The sequence below is a fragment of the Poecile atricapillus genome, chromosome 30 (genome assembly GCF_030490865.1).
Source record: "Poecile atricapillus isolate bPoeAtr1 chromosome 30, bPoeAtr1.hap1, whole genome shotgun sequence".
In the NCBI taxonomy this organism is placed as follows: Eukaryota; Metazoa; Chordata; class Aves; order Passeriformes; family Paridae; genus Poecile; species Poecile atricapillus.
This window is the reverse complement of record NC_081278.1, coordinates 1585096-1607104: the sequence shown is the minus strand read 5'-3', so window position 1 is coordinate 1607104 and position 22009 is coordinate 1585096. Positions and strand designations below refer to the sequence as shown.

Genomic DNA, 22009 nt, shown 5'->3' with positions numbered 1-22009 from the left:
ATTTTTCTTGAATTTTGTGAGATATTGAGGAGATTTTGCGGGATGTTTCTGTAATTTGGTGGGATTTTTTTTTAATTTTGTGGGATTATGAGGAGACTTGAAGAATTTTGAGGGATTTTTCTTAGATTTTCTGGAAATTGGAGATTTTCTGGGATGTTTCTGGAATTTGGTGGGGTTTGGAGAGGATTTAGGAAATTTTGTGGGATGCTTCTGGAATTTCGTAGGGTTTTGAGAAGATTTTAGGAATTTTTGTGGAATTTTATGGAAATTTTGTGGGATTTTTGTGGAATTTCATGGGATTCCTGAGACCTGAAGAATTTTGAGGGATTTTTCTTACATTTTTTGGGAATTTTTGGAGATTTTGTGGGATGTTTCTGGAATTTCGTACGATTTTGAGAAGATTTAGGGAATTTCGTGGGATGTTTCAAAAATTCTGGGGGTTTTTCCTTGAATTTTGTGGGATATTAAGGAGATTTTGTGGGATGTTTCTGGAATTTTGTGGTATTTTTGTGGAATTTTGTGGAAATTGGAAGAGATTTTGTGGGATGTTTTTGGAATTTCATAGCGTTTTGAGAAGATTTAGACAATTTTGAGGAGATTATTTTCTGGAATTTTGTGGAAATTTTTGGAGATTTTGTGGGATGTTTCTGGAATTTCGTAGCGTGTTGAGAAGATTGAAGGAATTTTATGGGATTTTTTTGGAATTTTGTTGGGCTTTTGTCCTACTTTAAGGCAAATTTAGGAGGAAAACTCCAAATGGGGGTTTCCGCAGGGAAATGACCCCTCCCCCCCAACTGGTTCAGGAAAGGAAAAAAATTTCCTTGGAGAGAAGTGGAAAAAGCTGTTTATTTAACAGAAATTGAATAATATTAAATAATAAAACCTCTCGCTGTTGAATGGGATGGCAAATCTAGGAAGAAAAGTCCTTTTCATGTGGTGTAGCTCGGCTCGCTCAGGTTCTTCTCAGTCCTTTCGGCGCTGGAAAGTGCCGAGGCCCAGGCCCCGCTGGGTCACAGGCGTGAGCTCCCGGGGTTTGGCTGGGTGTTCAGCCCAGAGCAGGTTTGCACAGATCCAGGTAAAAAGGGAAAAAACAAAGGTCCAGGGAACTCCTCTGCCTCAGCGAGCTAAAACTAACTAAAAGCCAGAGAGAAGCTCTGTCCTGCAGTGTGTCTGTGCTGCAGACACCACAGTCCAGGAGCGGGATGTGCAGGAGTGATGTTTTCTTTCAACACAAATTGCGCACTTCTTCTTCCGCCCCCTTCGCTCTCAGGGCCAGTCTTAAAGGTGCACAACTTAATACAGAACATAAACCAGATGATTTGGGATACCAGAATCATAAAGTCACCCCAAGACAGCTCTATATATGACCTTTTTATTATTATTTCTTTTCCTACCAACTGGCCTTCTTTTCAGACACTCTAAGTCTTTTTTTAGCAAGAAAATTAAGCAGCTTTACAGTAGCCTCTTAAAGTATCTGGTAAAGAACTTCAAGAACATAAGACAGTAGCAAATCAGAAACTCCTTGAAGATATGAAACAAGGAGCCCAGCCAAGGGTCCATTTGTCACTTTGCATTGAAAAGGTAGAAAGGTCAGAACGAGGAAGAGCTATATCCCTTCCTCCCTTCTGTGACCCCTCCTCATAAAAAGACCACCGATCCATTTCAAGGATCAAACTACCCATGCTTAATTGCTTTTTTTCCGAAGTAGCACAGGAAGTGAAAAGTTGGTGGTAACTGGGTCATGAATATGTATTTGTATTCAATACTTCTGTCAATAAAAAGCCTGTATTCACCTGTGCTCGGGGCCGTGTGTATTAAGGGGTGACCTGGCACATCAGCCCATCGCTGTGAATAAACATACACTTTTTAACCCTAAAACAGTTAAAGAGTCTTTGTCTGTCTCAGTTGGATATTGATACCAGATCATATCCAGATTTTAGTAAATCAGCCTTAAAATGAATCCAAAAATTGCATGTGGAAAAAGGAAAAGAACTTGTGGGTTTGGGAAGACGAGGATGGATTTTGTTAACAGCAAATAGGAAAAAGTACCAACAGAAGGACAATTGTTTTTAAAACACTCCCATGTGGAGTGACAAAAGAAGGTTATAGTCTTGAGCTCAGATTTGTTTGTGCAAGTGAAACAACAACAACAAGAACAATGATGATAATGATGATAATGATGATGATAATGATAAAAATATAACGCAATAATATATATTTATATACATAATTAAAAATTGATAATGTGAAATACTGTTGACAGTACTGATTTGTGAGTTTGGCTGCTCACTGTAACACTAAACACCCTACAAAAAAGGACTGACTAAGACCCAAATGTCAATGGTAAACTGCAAATTTTATACAAAGAATAAAGGAGGAAGGGATGAGATTGTCTGTTTCTATAGGGTTTGGTGATGCTGTGATGTGGAATGCTTTGTCGGTTCCTGTGAAAAACACAGGGATTAAGACTGCTGGGTTTTTCATGTACCAGACTATCTACAAGCTGCAGGATTGGTTGAACAGGTGAAGGAGTTGTTAGAAGAGAGCAGTTGATAAAATGAGGAGATGGGAACCTGTCCTGGTGGAGAACCCATCTCCCAGGTGTGTTCCATGCCCTTAACAATGGGCCCACTGGGGAAATGGAAACCCCTTGGGTGTGCAGGGCTGCACCCAATTTGCAAACACAACCATGGACAGTGAGACTTGGACTGCCTGGGAAATTGTTCTGGGTGTGATGGCCCCTGACAGGGCCACCTCAGAAGCTGCAGGGCTGGACCTTCATGCACTGGAATGAATTAGGAAAAAGCAGAAGCAAATGAAAGTTAACAATACAAGAATAGGAATTCAGATTCCTCCAGGATGCTTTGGTTTGGTAACTGCTCACTTGAGCTTGGCCTTGCAAAGTGTTGATGTCATGGGAGGAGGAATTGATGCAGATTATCAAGGAGAAATTGAAGTAAGTCTGTTAAACAATAATGAACAAGATTTTGTTTTCCAACCCCATGGCAGGGTAGTACAGTTATTAATATTGCAGTTTTAAAAACAATTGTGAAAGAAGGACATCCACCTCCAATCACCTCTGTTCATGGAGATAAAGAGTTTGGATCCAGCAGCCCTAATAATGGAGCCAGAGTGTGTGTCCAGAGGCCAAATGGCCCTCCAAAGGCAGCTGAAGGAACAGCTCTGGGGAAAGACAACACTTTGAATCCTGAAACCTGGGCAGGAACAATGGGAGTATGTCCCTGCAGCCAAGTGTTCTCTGACACAACAAGCTGATGTTATGGGATATTGTTTTACAGATGCTGCCAGACCAAATCTCCCTGTTTGCCCCAAGGACCCCTTTGGACAATGCTCTGATCCACAGGGCTCCATGTGAAGGCTGATGTGACACTGAGGGACTTCCACACCAATTCCAGCCAGGAGCTGGAAATTGGGATCCTCTCCCCTTTGGCTGGAGAAGTGCCAGGTCCCAGTCCCTGACGGGCACCCAGGCTCCTGGCCGGAATTGGTGTGGAAGTCCCTCAGTGTCACATCAGCCTTCACATGGAGCCCCGTGGATCAGAGCATTTTCCAAAGGGGTCGTTGGGGCAAACAGGGAGATTTGGTCCGGCAGCATCTGTAAAACAATATTGACTTGTTGTGGCAGAGAACACGTGGCTGCAGGGATATATTCCCATGCTTCATGCTCAGGTTTCAGGATTCAAAGTGTTGTCTTTCCCCAGAGCTGTTCCTTCAGCTGCCTCTGGAGGGCCATTTGGCCTCTGGACCCACACTCTGGACCAATTATTAGGACTGGTGCATCCAAACGTTTTATCTCCACAAACAGTGCTGACTGGAGGTGGATCTCCTTCTTTCACAATCGTTTTTAAACTGCAATATCAATATTTGTGATAACCTGTCATGGGGTTGAATCATCCAATCTTGTTCATTCCTTTTTAACAGAATTTCTTTAATTTCTCCTTGATAATCTGCATCAATTCCTCCTCCCATGACATCAACACTTTGCAAGGCCAAGCTGAAGTGAGCAGTTATCAAACCAAAGCGTCCTGGAGGAATCTGAATTCCTATTCTTGTATTGTTAACTTTCATTTGCTTCTGCTTTTTCCTAATTCATTCCAGTGCATGAAGGTCCAGCCCTGCAGCCTCTGGGGTGGCCCTGTCAGGGGCCATCACACCCAGAACAATTTCCCAGGCAGTCCAAGTCTCACTGTCCATGGTTGTGTTTGCAAATTGGGTGCAGCCCTGCACACCCAGGGGTTTCCATTTCCCCAGTGGGCCCATTGTTAAGGGCATGGAACACATCTGGGAGATGGGTTCTCCACCAGGACAGGTTCCCATCTCCTCATTTTATCAACTGCTCTCTTAACAACTCCTTCACCTATTCAGCCAATCCTGCAGCTTGTAGATAGTCTGGTACATGAAAAACCCAGCAGTCTTAATCCCTGTGCTTTTCACAGGAACAGACAAAGCATTCCGCATCATAGTATCACTAAACCCTATAAAAACAGCCAATTTCATCCCTTTTTCCTTTCTTCTTTCTATACAATTCACAAAGGTTACCATTGACATTTGGGTCTTTGCCTGTTCTTTTTTGTAGGGTATTTAGTGTTACAGTGAGCAGCCAAACTCACAAATCAGTACTGTCAACAGTATTTCACATTATTGATTTTTAGTTATATATATAAATATAGATTATTGTGTTGTTATTGTTATTTTTATTGTTATTGTTATTATTTTACTTGGACAAACAAGCCTGAGCTCAAGATCTTTTTCTGTACCTTCGTGTGGGAGCATTCCAAAAACAACTGTTCTTTCCATTGGTGCTGTTAACAAAATCCATCCTCGTCTTCCCAAACCCACAAGTTCTTTTCCTTTTTCCATATGCAATGTTTGGATGCATTTTAAGACATCCTGCGGTTCAGCCTCTTTTAACCGACTGCCCCACTGCTCGCACGGTGCTGCGACCTCAGCCCCACTCCAGAGCCAGTGAACTCTGGGGAGGGCTTCCCTTCTGGGAATTTCAGATGGGACTGATTCCTTACATTTACATTTAAAAAGTGATATTTTGTTGTGATCTGGCCAGACTTTGCCAATTTTGTTTCACCAGTGGGCAGGGTCAGCACCAAAGGCACAAACACCACCTGAAGGAATCAGTGTCACTTACTGCAGCTCCAAGCAGCAAAGGATCACAAAAGGAGCAGCTCAGCAATGCACCCAATCATCACTGCCAAAGATTGCCTGCAGGGATTAACAAAGATCCAGTTGCCCTCAGACTTTGCCATCCCCAGATCCACCCATCACCTGGGGAAGCTGTCACAGCCAAGGACTGGAGAGCCACTCCTGGACACTGGGAAATCCTGCAGGTGCCTCCAGCCACAGGTGAGGCTCAACCCCCGCTGTGAGAGAGGGCCCAGCTTTGATAGTGCTGAAGAAACAAACTGACAGCACTTCTGGTGTGGGAACATCTGCTTTCATCCTCCTCCTGGGTCCCTAGCAAAGCCTGGCCAGGCCTCAAGGAGGAACCAAGGGAGTTGACTCTGACCATACACCCCAAACAAGGCCAGATGTCAGATTTCATGGCCTTGTCTGGCTTCTAAACACAGAAAGGTCAATCCATGCTTCATTGATGAGTGGATACATCTATCACAGTGCTAATGACCATGCATATTTCAGTAATGAGCAGATAGACAGATAACCTTTGGTTGGAAGGTTCATCCAGAGGTCACCTTAGGCTCAGGGCCTGTTGTTCAGGCCTCACTCAGGGCCTGTTGTTCAGACCTTGGCACTTCAGGGACGAGGTTTAGTGCTGGGCTTGACACTGCTGGGTGACTGGCTGGACTGGATGAGCTCAGAGGTCTTTTCCAGCAGAATGGATTCTATAATTGCAGGATTCTATCTGCTGCATTCAGCTAGCTCCATTACTTAGCAGCATAACTTTGGTCCAAAAGCCCCCTCTTGCTCAGCTCTTGTGGCCTAAGGCTTCAGCTCCTTCAGCTCCTGGTGCTGAGCTGCTCACGCTGAAGGAGACGACTCAGAGAGAAGAACAGAGTTCATCCAGTTCCTTCTGGGACACAGAGAGGGGAGGTGTGAAAACAGGAGCATTGTTTGGTGTGGCCTCTTCTCTGCCCTTCACACCTTTCAGGGCTTTGAAGCAGCCAAGAGCTTTCTCCAGGAGTTCAATGAAGCAGCTGTTCCTGCTCCCAGGTCTGGCTCTTCCCAGTCTCTGATTTTGACTGGTTTGTCCCTCTTGCTGTGCCCTATATTCCCCCAAGGCTCGGTGGCTGCTGCCCAGGACTGTGGGACTGGCACAGATCAAGGGGTCGAGCCCCTCCTTTCTGTGCCCTTGGAGCTGCCTGGTCACAGCAGCCTTTTCCATCTGGAAGCTCCACATGGAGAGGGAGCCTCCAGCTCTGTTCCTGGCGCAAGGTGCAGGAGCCCAGGGCTGCCATCTCAAGTCCCTGCTGGCACTGAGGGCTCCCAGGTGCCTCAGGCTGCTGTGCCACCACTGCACAGGGAGGGAAGCATGGCAGAGGCTGCACTGAAAGTCAGCTCCATGTGCTGCTCTTGGTACTGCCGGTGGTGCTGGTACTGCTGGTGATGCTGGTGCTGTTGCTACTGTTGGTGCTGGTACTGGTGCAGGTGCTGCTTGCAATGCTGGTGCTGGTGCTGCTGCTGGTGGTGCTGGAGCTGCTGCTGCTGCTGGTGCTGCTGGCACTGCTGGTGCTGCTGGCACTGTTGCTGCTGCTGTTGCTGCTGCTGAAACTGCTGGTGCTGCTGCTGCTGGTGCTGGTACTGCTGGTGCTGCTGATGCTGGTGGTGATGCTGGTATTGCTGCTGCTGCTGCTGGTACTGCTGCTGACACTGCTGGTGCTGGTGCTGGTGGTGCTGGTGGTGATGCTGGTGCTGGTGCTGCTGCTGGCACTGCTGGTGGTGGTGGTGCTGCTGTTGGTGCTGCTGGTGCTGCTTGTGATACTGCTGGCACTCCTGGTGCTGCCGGCACTGCTGGTGCTGCTGGTGTTGCTGCTGGTCGTGCTGCTGGTGCTGCTCCAGGTGCTGCTGGTGCTGCTCCTGCTGCTGTTGGTGCTGCTGGTGCTGGTGATGCTGGTGCTGTTGCTGCTGGTGCTGCTGCTGCTGGTGGTGGTGCTGCTGCTGGTGGTGCTGCTGCTGGTGGTGCTGCTGCCACTGTTGCTGCTGCTGTTGCATGCTGCTGAAACTGCTGGTGCTGCTGGTGCTGCTGCTGTTGTTGTGGCTGCTGGTACTGCTGCTGGTGCTGCTGGCGCTGCTGCTGGTGCTGGTGCTAGTGGTGGTGGTGGTGCTGCTGAAACTGCTGCTGCTGCTGGTGCTGCTGGCACTGCTGGTGCTGGTGCTACTGGCACTGCTGGTGCTGGTGGTGCTGGTGGTGATGCTGGTGCTGGTGGCACTGCTGGTGCTGCTGCCACTGTTGCTGCTGCTGTTGCTGCTGCTGAAACTGATGGTGCTGGTGCTGCTGCTGTGGTTGCTGCTGTTGTTGCGGCTGCTGGTACTCCTGCTACTGCTGGTGGTGCTGCTGGTGGTGGTGGTGCTGCTGCTGCTGGTGATGCAGGTGTTGCTGGTGGTGCTGCTGCTGAAACTGCTGGTGCTGCTGCTGGTGCTGCTGGTGCTGCTAGTGGTGCTGCTGGTGATGCTGCTGGGACTGCTGGTGCTGCTGGCACTTCTGCTGCTGGTATTGCTGGTGCTGCTTCTGGTGCAGCTGCTGCTGCTGGTTCTGCTGCTGCTGCCGCTGCTGGTGCTGGCACTGCTGGTGCTGCTGGTGCTGCTGGTGCTGCTGTACTGCTGGTGATGCTGGTGCTGGTGGTGCTGCTGCTGGTGCTGCTGGCACTGCTGGTGCTGGTGCTGTTGATGTTGGCGGTGATGCTGGTACTGCTGCTGCTGCTGCTGGTGCTAGTGGTGGTGCTGCTGCTGCTGAAACTGCTGCTGGTGCTGGTGCTGCTGCTGGTGGGGCTGCGGTTGGTGCTGTTGGTGCTGGTGCTGCCGCTGGTACTGCTGGTGGTAGTAGTGCTGCTGGTGCTGCTGCTGCTGCTGCTGGTGCTGCTGGCACTGCTGGCCCTGCTGGTGCTGGTGCTGCTGGTGCTGCTGGTGCTGCTGGTGCTGCTGGTGCTGCTGGCACTGCTGGCACTGCTGGTGCTGGTGCTGCTGCTGGTCGTGCTGCTGGTGCTGGTGGTGATGCTGGTGCAGGTGCTGCTGGTGCTGCTCCAGGTACTGGTGCTGGCACTGCTGCTGCTGGTGCCACTGCTGCTTGTGCTGCTGCTGTTGCTGCTGCTGAAACTCCTGGTGCTGCTGCTGCTGGTGCTGGTGCTGCTGTTGCTGGTGCTGCTGCGATCATTTTTCCAGCACTGCCCCAGACTGAGGGATCAGATCCAGGCACTGCTGCTGCTCCCTCGGGACCAGCCCCAGTTTGGTTGTTGCTGTCAGTGCCAGCAGAAGCCGTGGCTGGAGCAGTGGGTGCTGACAGTGCCCCAAGGCCCGGGGCTGGAGGGGTCCTTGGGCTGGGGCTGGGAGGGAACTGCCCCTTGTTCTCCCTCTGCCTCACGCAGAGCTGGGCCGGGCACAAGTGGGGCAGCAGAGCCAACAGGGAGCCTGCGAGTCTCTTCCAGCCGTGCCTGCTCAGAGTTTGGCCTTGGAGCTTCAGGTGGGCAAAGGCAGCTGCTCTGCTCCCTCTGCGTGTCCCCGTGTTCAGCAGTGCTGCTCCATCAGTCTGTGCCCAGCAACGGGGAAAAGCCTCAGCCCTGCAGGGCCAGGAGCTGCCGGGCTCTGCCTGAGCAGCTCAGCCAGCGGGAAGGGAGCTGCTCCACATGGGAACCAAGAGCAAAGGACACCTCTTTTTCATAGCATGATTTCTGTTTTAAGGGGAAAAATGTGGAAAATAAAAGATAAAATCTTCTATAAAATGTGAAAGATAAAAAGTGTGCAGTGAAAAATCTTCTATAACTTTGAATTAAGGTGTAATTGGTCTTTTGAAACATAAAACTCAGTTATTTACTTTGTAAATGTGCTGATGGCATGATGAATCTTACCGGCCTCAGGAACCTTTTAGAAAAAGATTTTGGGGTTTGATTCCAATATTGTTCTTTTAAATTGTGGTGAAATTGGAGTGAAGCAAGAAGAAACTGCTTTGCGCCTTGCCAGCTCCAAGCAGCACTGGGAATCTAAACTCTGTCAAACCCCAAATCCTTTAGAAGATGTCCTTCCTTCTCACCCTGTGAATGAGCTGCGCATTCCCTTTCAAACATTCAGGGGTTTCTTAAAGATGCAAACTCACACTTACAGCTCTTTGCGCTGGTTTGGAAGTGCAGAAGGGCGATTCTTCATTCATCAGCTCCAGACTGCACTGCCTCAGGAACCAGCAGTGGCATTTCTAGAGGAGGAAAAGAGTGCAATTGCACAATTCCAGCCAAAAAGAAAGGAAGAGTGGGACATAGAAAACATCCTGTGCAGATGCAGGCATTCAGCTGGGACTGTGGAGAGTTTGGGTTCTTGCCAATTGGATGTGTGTCCCTAACTGCAATCTCTTGGCCTGCAGGAGAGTCTCACTCACCTGCAAAAGCAGAAAGCTCAGGCGGTGTGCTGGGAACAGGCTCGTGTGATGCAAAGCTGTCAGAGCAATGTGAGGGCAGAGTGAGCCCAGCTGTGCCTGGGGCTGAGCCCAGCAGAGCCCTGGCAGAGCCCAGAGCAGCCTCAGCATCCGCAGAGCCCGGCTGCAAAGAGAGAAACCAGAAACCGCCCGTCAGCTGAAGGCTCCTGTCCCCTTGTCCCAGCCACCCGCGGTGCCCAGGCCATGCTGGTCGTGCTCAGAGCTGGGCCCAAAGCTGCCCATCACTGCTGCCTCTGGGAGCAGAGCAGGAGGGCAGGACATGTGCCCAGCCTGCAGCCAGCCACGGCAGATCCAGCCCCTCAGCAGCTGCCCAGAGACAAAAAGCAGCTTGGCAGCCAACTGAAGAATTGGTTGCATCCACCCCAGCCAAGGGGGGAACCTTTGGTGCTGGCCAGGCTGTGCCATGCCCAGATCTGGGAGCATCCCCTGGCTGTGGACTCACCTGCAAATTGGGCATGGAGCGAGTCTTTGAAGAAGACATGCCAGAATTGAAATCCATCATCTTCAGCTGGCCAGATGGAGGAAGAGATTGCCATCCTTGAGGTTGCCCTTGGTGTCTCCAGCAGCAGCCCCACCTGGTAACAGCTTCTCCAGGGGCTCCTTCTCCTTGCCTAGGGGCCAGACCAGGCTGTCAGTGCTCTGTCCAGGGTCCCAGCCATCAGTGGAGCAGACAAGCAAAACCAGGGGGAATGGTGGCCACCAGTGCTTGCCACAGCAGGTGTCCAGCTCAGCTCCAGCCCAAGAGCTGTGTGTTCCCTTCTGATGAGCCCTGCTCAGAGCTACAGGCAGGACAAAAACAGCCTGGTTTGCTTTGCCCCCGATTGCCAAGAAATGTGTGGAGCTGTTACCTGCCAGGCCGCTGGATCCAACTGTGCATGTGGATCTCTCCCGTCTCCTAGGGCAGATGAACACCCTGCATCCAAGGATCGCGGAAAAGGTCTTCTAAGGATGGCCTGTCCAAGGGTTGCATGGACAAACACCTCTTAATAATATCTTGGCATTCTGAAGAGAGAAACCAGGAATCAGCAGTCAGTTGGAGAAGTTGCCGCCCCCTTCCAGTGCCCAGGCCATGCTGGGTGTGCCCAGAGCTGGGCCTAAACCTCCCCATGGATTCACTGTTTGCAGGAGAGCAGGACATGTGCCACCTCCTCAGCAGCTGACAGAGCAGGATGCTCATGAGCCCGCTGCTGTCTCCCAAGCCCGGTGTTCCTCCTGTGCCCAGAGATGAGGATTCACCTTGGGAGAGCCGTCGTGGGAACAAGATCCGTCCCCAGATCATCTGCTGGCCCCTCATGAATGGGTGCTTCCCTATGACCAGCTGGTATAGCAGGAGGCCTAGGGACCAGATTGTTGCTGCCTGGCCATGGTAGCGTTGCTGGTGGATCCACTCAGGTGGGCTGTAGGACAGGGTTCCTGTGGAACACAGATGGAGCTCATCAGGGGGATGCTGCTGCTCCCAGAGCCTCGCCCCAGCATCCCTGGGCATGTGGGGGCTGCCCCAGCGGCACACAGGGTGACCCACTGCCCTCTCGCCAGCACCTGGGACTTGGCTACAAACCCAGGGCTGGAAAAGAAGCCACTGCTGCTGGAAGAGGGCAGCAGAAGCACTGGGGAGGCCCAACCATGATAAGCAAATAAAAACCCACCCCATGGTAGAGAAAAACACACTCTCCTCCCTGCCTGCATGGCCTCCAAAAAATTGTTAATAAGCCAAAGCAAACGTGGGGAGCAGAGGAGTTCAAGCCCTTCCTTGCTGACGCACCAAACACTCTGGGGCATGGGGTCAGACCCCTGCCCTCTGCTACCCCCATGGGGGTTTTTGTCAGGCTGGCTGTCCCAGCCCCAGCCCAACGCACAGTGGGTGCTGAAGGCTGTTGGCAGGGCTGGGAGCTGGCCCCCCTCACACCCCCATTCAAATCAATTTGGCTCAAGCATTAATCCCATCCCGGCAGCAACACGGGGAATCCCCGGTGCCACACCCAGGCTGGGCCATGAGATGGCCAGGAGCATCCCCTGCCAGGGCTCACCTGCAAACTGGGTGTAGGCTGTGTCTTGCAGGAAGGCGCCACAGCCAAAGTCGATCAATTTCAGCTGCCCTGTGGCCAGGTCGAGCAGGATGTTCTCCGGTTTTATGTCCCTGTGTAGGACCCCGCAGCTGGTGCAGTGCTGCACGGCCTCCAGCAGCTGCCTAAACAGCCCCCGCGCCTCCTCCTCCGGCAGGAACCTCCGCTCCGCCAGCAAATGCGAGAGGTCCTGGCACCGCTCTGGACGCTCCAACACTAACACGAAGCTGTCGGGGAGCTCAAGCCACTCCAGCAGCTGAATGATTGCAGCACAGCCAGAGCACACCCTGTCCAGCAGCACGATCTCCAGGGGAGCACGGGTGCCGTCGGGCTGCGGGAGGAGCACGGTGCTGTCAGTGGGGCTGAGGCCGTGCCAGGGCTCTGGGACCCCTCAGCCAGCCCGGGATGCTCTGCACACCTCGCTCACCCCACACCCGCTCTCCCCGCAGGGCTCTCGGCGGCTCCCACCCTGCCGGGCCCCAGCTCATCCCTGCCCGGCACGCCCCGGCTTCTGCCGCTGGCCCCGCTCACTCACCAGCTCGCCCCAGAGCCGGACGCGATCCCGCAGCACACATTTGATGGCCACCTGTGAGCAAGGAGCAGCAGAGGGTTGAGCTCGCTTCCCGCCCCGCCGCGCCCCCGCCATCTCCTCCGCCCCCTCCTCCTCCTCCTCCTCCTCCTCCTCTGCCCACCGCTCACCGGGGCACCGTCCAAGAGTCGCGTGGCCGCGAAGACGCTGCCGAAGCCGCCGCGCCCCAGCAGCGGGCCCAGCTTGTAGCGCTGCTGCAGGGCCTCCTGCGCCTTCCCTGGCGGCGAGTCGCGGCCATCAGCGCTCGGCCCGGGGCCAGGAACGGCCCCCAAGCGCTCCCCGACCTCCCCGGGCCGGGCATCCGCAGGCGTTCCCTCATTGGAACGCGGCAGCGGCGGCTCGGGGCCAGCGGCCGCGCTGCTGAGCGGCGGAGCTCGGGCCGGGGAAGCCGCAGCGGAGGCGGCGGCAGCGGCCGCGCCGCCTGTGTCCTCCGCGGGCCAGGGTCGGGGCCGGGACCGGGGTCCGGGCCGGGGTCTGGACCGGAGCCTGCGTCGGGGCCGGGGCCGGGGCCGGGATCGGGCCAGGCGGAGCCAAAGGGCAGCGATTCCGCCCCAGCCCCAGGCAATGATGCCCGCCCAGCAGCGCCAGCGCCAGCACAGCCAGAGCCGGGCGGAGGTGAGACCACGGCGGGACGGCCGCGGACGGGGACGGGGCCGGGGCCGGGGCAGCCCCGCAAGGGCCCGTGGGCGGGGCCGGGGGCGGGCCGGGGGCATGGCCCGGGCGGGCACAGGGAGAGGGAACCTGGAAGAGGAGGGGACGAAGGAAAAGGGAGACACGGAGGGAATGTGGGACAGTGGGAAAGGGAGAGGAGAGACAGAAAAGTGATAAATTTGCTGCTTTCGCTACTGCTGCTGCTGCTGCTGCTGCCGCCGCTGCTGCCGCTGCTGCTGCCGCTGCAACTGAAGCACCGGGACCGTTTGTCCCCGTGTCCGTTTGTCCATTGCCCGCTCGGCCCCGCCCCGAGCCCCGCGCTCCCCGGGCAGCCCCTGAGCCTGGCCAAACACGGGAACTTTGCCCTGTTGAGCCAAGAGCCAGAGTCTTGACTCCTGCACAGGGGCACAGGAATGCCCTTGGTTGCTGCTGTGCCTCGTCCCTGCTGAGGGTCAGACACCATCTGAGCACATTCCCTGAATGCAGAATTTGTACCTGACCCAAGCACTGCACTTGTGTCTCCAGCATTGCTTTCCAAGTAAAACAGCGGAAGGCAAACTGCATATAGTTCATGGTATTTTACAGTGTCTAAAACTTGCCAAGTCTCAGATCTTAGAGGTGAGATCCATTTGGAATGAACGGGATGGAGAAAGTGCAAGATGGAAAAGAGAAACATAAAAATAAATAGAGAAAAACATATTGGTTGTTTCTTTTGATTTTATTTTCATTTCATAAAAAAGTTGTTTCAATTTTCCCAGAATCTTCTCCACAGTCCTGTCCTTTCCAAAAACCTGTCCTGGAGAAGAAAGCACAGCTCCTGTCACAAGATGTGTCCCCAGCTGCAGCTTCTCTTGGCTTCCCACACAGTGACTGCAGCACAACTCTTGCAGCAAAGCAGGACAAATGTTTGAAGAACTTGACAACTTTTTCTTTCTTTTCCTTCTGGACAGTGGAGTTGTGCCATTGGTAAGGTTTTCACTGTTCCTCTTCTAGCCAAAGAAAACATGATGAGATACCAGGAATTGTTAGGGAATACATGCCTGGCTGAATGTGGAGAAAGAATCTCCAGAGCCTGCAGCCAGAAGAGGAGAGCTAATCATTCCAATAGCCCCATGGACATCTTGAAAGTGATCTGGAACATGAAGATGGGCTGACAGAGGGAGTTTGTTTCTGTGTTCAGTTTAGATGATTCTACATCTCTTGCACTGGGAGAAATCAAGAGCACAATCAGTTGATGATAAGCATCAGAACATGATAAGCTGGACCTCTCAGTGGATGAGAGAAACAATGTGAAAAGGAGAAATGCAGGGAATGACTTGGTAAACTTTGTGTGTAAGAAGGGTCATTTTTTCCTAATAATTCCCAATTCATTCCCTTTGCTTCTATCCTTTTAAAAAGGCCAATTGAATCTCAGATTCCCCATGAAATGAGTACCCTGAGCTTGTGGGACTGCCTGAAAGGTGCCCTGTTCCTTTTTCTTCTGTTGCTCAGAAGAAACAATGAATCGAGTTGGGAAGTTCTGGTATTTCTTTCTCCTGCTGGATTTCTTCATTTTTTTTGCCACTGCAGAGGCAATTTCTGTGATGGCCTCTGTCAGTTGATTCTATTTCAGCAGCAGCAGCAGCAACAGGGCTGTGTTTGAGCACTGCAAATGTGACCTCTGTGGCTTTAATTCTCCTTGACTTTGTGTTCAGGGACTTGGGAGCATTTTGATCTCTACTGATCATGATGCCTGAAACAAAAATCCTGAGTTCTCTGTAACAAAAGCACAGTGGGTAGCACTGATTGAAAGAGGCAATTGCAGTTGTATTACTAAAATTCAAGTGGCAAGCAGAAGAGGGGCAAGAGCAGCTTGGATCTACAACTACCAAGGCAAATGTGGATTAAATAATTTTGTGGGACTTTTCTGGAATTTTGTGGGATTTGAGAAAATTTAAATAATTTTGTGGGATTTTTGTGGAACTTTGTGGGATTTTTGTGGATTTAGTGAAATTTGAGGAGATTGTGTGGGATATTTCTGGAATTTGGTGGGGTTTTGAGAAGATTTAGGCAATTTTGAGGGATTTTTCGTGATTTTTTTGGGATATTGAGAGAATATTGTTGGATGCTTCTGGAATTTTTTTTTTAATGTTGTGGAAATTGCAACAGATTATGTGGGATATTTCTGGAATTTGGAAGGTTTTTGAGAAAATTTAAATAATTTTGTGGGATTTTTCTGGAATTTGGTGGGAATTTTCTAGAACTTGGTGGGATTTTTTTTAATTTTGTGTGATTTTGCTGGAATTCTGTGGGGTTTTGATGAAATTTAAATAATTTTGTGGGATTTTTCTTGAATTTTGAGGTATTTTTCTGCAATTTTGTGGGATTTTTTTTAGAATGTTGTGAAATGTTTTGAAATTTTGTGGGATTTTGAGGAGACGATGAATTTTGAAAATTTTTTCTTAGATTTTGAGAAATTTTGTGGAGATTTTGTGGGGTGTTTCTGGAATTTGGTGGGGTTTGGAGACGATTTTGGGGAATTTTGTGGGTTTTTGAGAAAATTTAAAGAATTTTGTGGGACTATTGTGGAATTCTGTAGGGTTTTGGGAAGATTGAGGGAATTTTGTGGGATGTTTCTGGAATTTTCTGGGATATTTTTGGAATGTTGTAGAATTTTCTGGAATTTTGTGGCATTTTGAGGAGACTTGAAGAATTTTGAGTGATTTTTCTAGATTTTGTGTAAATTTGTAATTATTTTGTTGGATGTTTCTGGAACTTTGTTAGATGTTTCTGAAATATTTGTGGATTTTTGTGGGATTTTTCTGGAATTTTGTAGGATTTTGCGAAGACTTGAGTAATTTTGAAAGCTTTTTCTTAGATTGGGTGGAAATTTGTGAAGATTTTTTGGGATTTTTAAGGAATTTTGTGGGATATTGAGGAGACTTGAAGAATTTTGAGGCATTTTTCTTAAATTGTGTGAAAATTTGTAAAGATTTTGTGGGATGTTTTTGGAATTCGGTAGGGTTTTGAGAAGTTTTAATGCATTTTGTGAGACGTTTGTGGAATTTTATGGGATTTTTCTGGAATTTTAAGGGATATTGAGGAGACCTGAAAAATTTTAAGGGGTTTTTCCTAGATTTTGTAGTAATTTTTAATGATTTTGTGGGATGTTTCTGGAATTTGGTAGGGTTTTGAGAAGTTTTAATGCATTTTGTGGGATGTTTCTGGAATTTTTGTGGGATTTTTCTGGAATTTTCTTGGATATGGAGGACACTTAATGAATATTGAGGGATTTTTCTTAGATTTTGTAGAAATCTGTGGAGATTTTGTGGGATGTTTCTGGAATTTGGTAAGGTTTTGAGAAGATTTAGGGAATTTTATGGTATGTTTGTGGGAATTTTATGGGATTTTTATGGAATCATGTGGAATGTTTCCTGAATTTTGTAGGATTTTGCAGAAATTTTCTTGGACATGTCTAGAATTTTGTAAGATTTTTCTGGAATTCTGTGGCATTTTGAGAAAATTTAAATAATTTTGTGGCATTTTTCTGGTATTTTGTAGCATTTTTTTTTTAATGTTATGGAATTTTCTGAGATTTTTGTGGGATTTTGAGAAGACTTGAGTAGTTTTGAAAGATTTTTCTTGGATTGTGTGGAAACGTGGAGATTTTGTGGGATGTTTCTTGAATTTGATGGGGTTTTGAGAAGATTTAGGGAATTTTGAGGGATTTTTTCGCAATTTCATGATGCTTTTCTGGAATTTTGTGGGATTTTGAGAAAATGTAAAAAATTTTGAGGGATGTTTCTGGAATTTTGTGCGATTTTTTTGGAATGTTGTGGAATTTTCTGGAATTTGGTGAGATTTTGAAGAGACTTGAAGAATTTTGAGGAGTTTTTCTTCGATTGTGTGAAAATTTGTGGAGATTTTGTGGGGTGTTTCTGGAATTTGGTAGGGTTTTGAGAAGATTTTTCTAGAGTTTTGCCGGATTTTTTTTTAAATCTGTGGGATTTTTCTGGAATTTTCAGGGATTTTGAGTAAATTTTCCTGGACATTTAAAGAATTCTGTGAAAATTTTCTGGAATTCTGTGGCATTTTGAGAAAATTTAAATAATTTTGTGGCATTTTTCTGGAGTTTTGTAGGATTTTTTGGAATGTTGTGGAATTTTCTGAGAGTTTGTGGGATTTTGAGAAAACTTGAGTAATTTTGTAAGATATTTCTTAGATTGTGTGGAAACTTTTGGAGATTTTGTGGGATGTTTCTTGAATTTGGTAGGGTTTTTAGAAGATTGTCCTGGGTTGATTATGATGTTAAAATGTATCCCCATTCTTCCACCCAACCCAGACACCGGTTTTGTATTCTTAAAATTTCATCTAAGAGTAAAAGTGAGTGGAAAAGAAGCACCGAGTCTGTTATCAGAGACTGTACTTGCTCCCCCCCCCGCATCGGGAGTTTTGACTACAGCACAGACAGACAACAAGAGACAGATCGCCTTGGCTTTCCAGCCAGCCGGAGCAGAGAGGACTTCCTGGACTGTTTTCTTTCCCTTTTTCTGAAACGAATCGAACCTGCTCTGGACTGGGGACTCGGGGGAGCACCGGGAGCTTGCACCCGTGGACTACCGGGAGCCCAGCCTGGGCAGCGGCATTGTCCAGCCCGAGCAGATGGCGGCCCGGCTCCCGCCTCGGTTTCTGCCCGGCTGGCTCGATCAGCCTGGCTGCCGTCCGCCTGCAGGCTTCAGTGGGGCCGGCCGGGGCCGAGCGGGAAGGAAGCCGCCGTCGGAGCGAAAGCCTCCGAGAGAGAGCCGGCGAGAAAGCTTCCTCGCAAAGGGAAGGGGCCGAGCCTCAAGCCGCTGGTGGCCCCGTCGGCCCCGCTCCTCAGCCCCCGCAGGCGTTGTCGCCGTGCCGAGCGGCCGGCCGCTTGGGGAGCCGCCTGGGGCGTGGGCGGGGAGGGGCCGATGGCGGCGGCCCCAACCATCGCCCAGCAGGGGGGCGGGGAAAAGCCCGGAAGGCGGCGCCGCGGGAGCCGGCGGGGGAGGGCGGTTCCGTGCCGGGCCCGCACGTCTCGGCAGCGAGCCCCCGCAGGCGGGCCCGGGGCCAAAGACCTCCGCGGACCGCCGAAGCGCCGGCCTGTGCAAGCGGCCGCCCGCTCGCCGCCTCTGCCGGCGACTCGAGTCGAGTCACTATGACTCTTAACAGAGGTAAGTATGCATTACTAACTGGGCTTAGCCGCGGAAATCAGACCTCCTCGTGGTCCCGCTGGATACCTGCAAGGGTAACTAGCTGATTTCTGCCCCAGTGTGAGTGAGGTTGTGTTTTTCACTGCCTCCCTGCCTTTGGACTCGCCACCCAAAGTGCAGTTTCACGATTTTGCGTCGAAAAATTATCGGCAGAAGCTCCTTAAAAGCTCCCTGCCTGAAACCGAGCCCGCCGGTAAAGTTGGGCAAAGCTGACAGCGCTTGAGGGGGTGCTGTTAGTCAATATTCCCTCAATTGGACTTACTTTTAATTTGAAACGGCACCACGGTAAAGGCTTTAAAGCTACTCCGTGTGTCCACGGCGACTCAAACTAATTTTAATGACTGGGATATAAAATCGCCACAAAAACCAAATTTTAAACCCTCAGAATTGGGAAGGGAGGTTTGGAAAAGTTTAAAACTGGAATTCTACAACTCGATGCATTGTGCCGAAGAATGTAATGGCCATTGTGTGGGGCGGGAGGGGTTGGAGGAATACCCTGATGTGCACTGTGATGATACAATGACTTGCTTATCTCTAGATGATAACGGGATTGATAAGAGCCAGGAAAGGATTACCACACCCCCACCCACCCAGGTAGAAGCAGCCGTTTTATCAGAGCCAGAGGAAAGCACTATTCAACCACCAAACAATGGGGAATCAGAAGACTGCCCTGTCATATCAGTTCCAGATAAGAATCCACCCTGCCCGCGCTGTGGTATTAAAATGAATCAAATGCTTGAATTAACTGAACATTTACTCAGAGCACATGGAATTAGAGAATGCAAATTTAAATGCAGCAAATGTGATTTGGAAAATACAAATTTTCACAGCATTGCCTGCCATTATCCAAAATGCAAAGGTAAAATAAAAGAACCATCCCCAGGAAAATGGCCCTGCAGTGTATGCCAGATGAGTTTTCAAACTAAAATTGGACTGGGACAACATAAAAGAATTGCACATCCAGCAGTCAGACACCAGGAGAGGCTAGAAGCCATGAGACCAAAAGAAACATCAGCAAGAGGAGCCCACAAGAAATGCTGGAGTGAAGAGGAAAATCTACTGATCCAACTAATAAAACAATATGAGGGTAATAAAAACATTAATAAACTGATTGCTGAACACATCCCATCCAAAACTTCAAAACAAATCCGTGACAAGAGACGCTGTCTGATGTTAAAACAACAAGCCTCAATTGGATTACAAACTAACAGAAAAACAGAAGAGCAGCCACAGGAAAAAATTCAAAAGCCATCAAAGCGTAAAGAAACCACAATAAATCAGTTGAAAAAGCACTAGGAAGAGATTATCCCATCAAAGATCAGCGATGGCGCCTTCATTGTGTACCAGGAAGCCTTCCAAGAAATTCTCAAAAAGAAAAATAAGAATCCAGCCCACACCATTAGTGAAATAACCAAAGACTGCATGAAGGTATTTAAAGGGATGCACAGCCGGGAAAAGAACACCAGAAAACCAAAACAGGGTCACTCGCAGCCTAAGAAGAGACAAGCAGCAAAATGGACGAGCAAGAGAGATATTAAAAAGGGACAGTATCTAAGATTCCAAAAACTATTTTACACAGATAGAGGGAAACTGGCCCACATCATCCTTGATGATGTGGAGGGGTTAAAGTGCCAAATTCCAGCTGACGAGATCAGCTCAGTATTCTGTGAAAGATGGGAAATACCCAGCAATTTCAAAGGCTTTGGAGATTTTGAAGCAGAGGGAACAACTGACAACACTAAGTTCCTGCCACTGATAACTGCCAAGGAGATTGAGAAGAACATCAAAGAGATGGCCATCGGCTCCAGGCCCAGATGACATCACCCTGGGGGATCTGTGCAAAGCAGATCCAAAATTCTCATTACTGACAGAGATTTTTAATCTCTGGCTAATATCCGGAACAGTTCCTGACCAAGTGAAGAACTGCCGCACGGTCCTGCTTCCAAAATCGGACTGGCCAGACCATCTGAAGGACATCAACAACTGGAGGCCTATCACTGTCGGCTCAACGGTGTTGAGTCTGTTCTCCAGAGTCCTGACAGCGCGTCTGAGCAAGGCTTGCCCCATCAATCCTCGTCAAAAAGGATTCACAAGGGCACCGGGATGTTCCGAGAATCTCCAGCTCCTGCAACTGTTGCTGAAGACCGCAAAGAGGGAGCACAACGAGATTGCAGTTGTTTTTGTGGACATTGCCAAAGCCTTTAATACAGTGAGTCACCAGCATATTATAGAGGGCCTAAGGCAGAGGAAAGTGGACGAGCACATCATTAATCTCATCCAAAGCATGTATATTAACACCTCTACATGCATTAAGACCAAGGATGAGACATCGGCTCCTATTAATATACTAAAGGGAGTCAAACAGGGGGACCCTATGTCCCCACTGCTCTTTAACCTCACGCTGGACCCTCTACTGTGTAAATTAGAAAAGGAAGGGCAGGGATATAAATGTGAGGGTGCCAACATAACAGCTATGGCTTTTGCGGATGATTTAGTGTTACTGAGCAACTCCTGGGAGGGGATGATGCATAACATCAAGATCCTCGAGACATTTTGTGACATCACCGGTCTCAAGACACAGGGGGAGAAATGCCACGGCTTTTACATCAAGCCAACTAAGGACTCCTATACCATTAATGATTGCCCCCCATGGACTGTGAATAACACACCCCTCAATATGATACCCCCAGGAGAATCAGAGAAATACCTTGGGCTACAAGCGGACCCCTGGGTTGGCATTGCCCAGGCTGAACTGTTAACAAAAATCAACACCTGGCTGCAAAGGATAGGGAGAACACACCTAAAACCACTGCAAAAAATAGATCTGTTAAAAGTTTACACCATCCCCGGATTATATTACGTCGCTGACCACACAGACACACCATTTGTGCTCCACAAATCCATTGATCAAGCGGTACGGACGAAGGTAAAAGAGTGGCTTCATTTACCAGCTTGCACTTGTGACACTTTGCTGTACTCAAGCACAAGGGATGGGGGCTTAGGAATCTCTCGGTTAGAGGATCTTATCCCCAGCATCCAGGCCAGGAGACTGTACAGACTGGCTCAATCAAAGGATGAAATTCTTAAAGAACTCCTAAAGGGAGAAGGTGCAGGTCTCAGACATAAAAAACTGTGGGTTAAAGCTGGAGGTGATAAAACGAAGATTCCATCAATCTGGACAACCAAACCAACGGTTGCAGTACAAGCACCTACAAGTGAAATTCTATCTGAATGGGAAGCTCCGACCGCAAAACTTAAATACCCCAAACCGTGCAACTTGAGGAAAAAGGAATTTGAAAAGTGGAAACAGCTAGTGTCCCAGGGCCGAGGAATAACACACTTTGAGAATGATTCCATCAGTAATGCCTGGCTTACATCCTACAGGGCCATACACCACAGGAAATTAATAACAGCTCTTCAATTCCGTGCCAACGTATATCCCACCCGTGAATTTTTAGCAAGAGGAAGAGAAGGTCAGTACATCAAATCATGCAGACACTGTAATGCAGAGAATGAAACCTGTTCCCACATCATAGGAAAATGCCCGGTGACACAAGATGCAAGGATACAGCGGCACAACAAGATCTGCGACCTCTTGACCAATATAGCTCAGTGCAAAGATTGGACCCTTTTTCATGAACCTCACATCAGAGACTCTAATGGACAATTATTCAAACCAGATCTCATTTTTGTCAAGGACAATCAGGCACAGGTGGTGGATGTTACTTTGAGATATGGGTTGGAGGATTGCACCTTGGAGAATGCTGCAGAGGAGAAAGTCACAAAATATCAACATTTAGAAAAGGAAATACAAGAACTCAGAAATGCACAACAGGTCAGTTTTATTGGTTTTCCATTA

The 22009-nt window shown here is 49.2% G+C and overlaps 2 pseudogenes; one reads left to right on the top strand and one right to left on the bottom strand.

Moving 5' to 3' along the window:
- Window positions 1–22009, top strand: part of LOC131589807 (uncharacterized) — a 583542-nt pseudogene that overhangs the window by 491323 nt on the left and 70210 nt on the right.
- LOC131589858 (serine/threonine-protein kinase pim-1-like) lies at window positions 10476–14661 on the bottom strand (annotated as a pseudogene).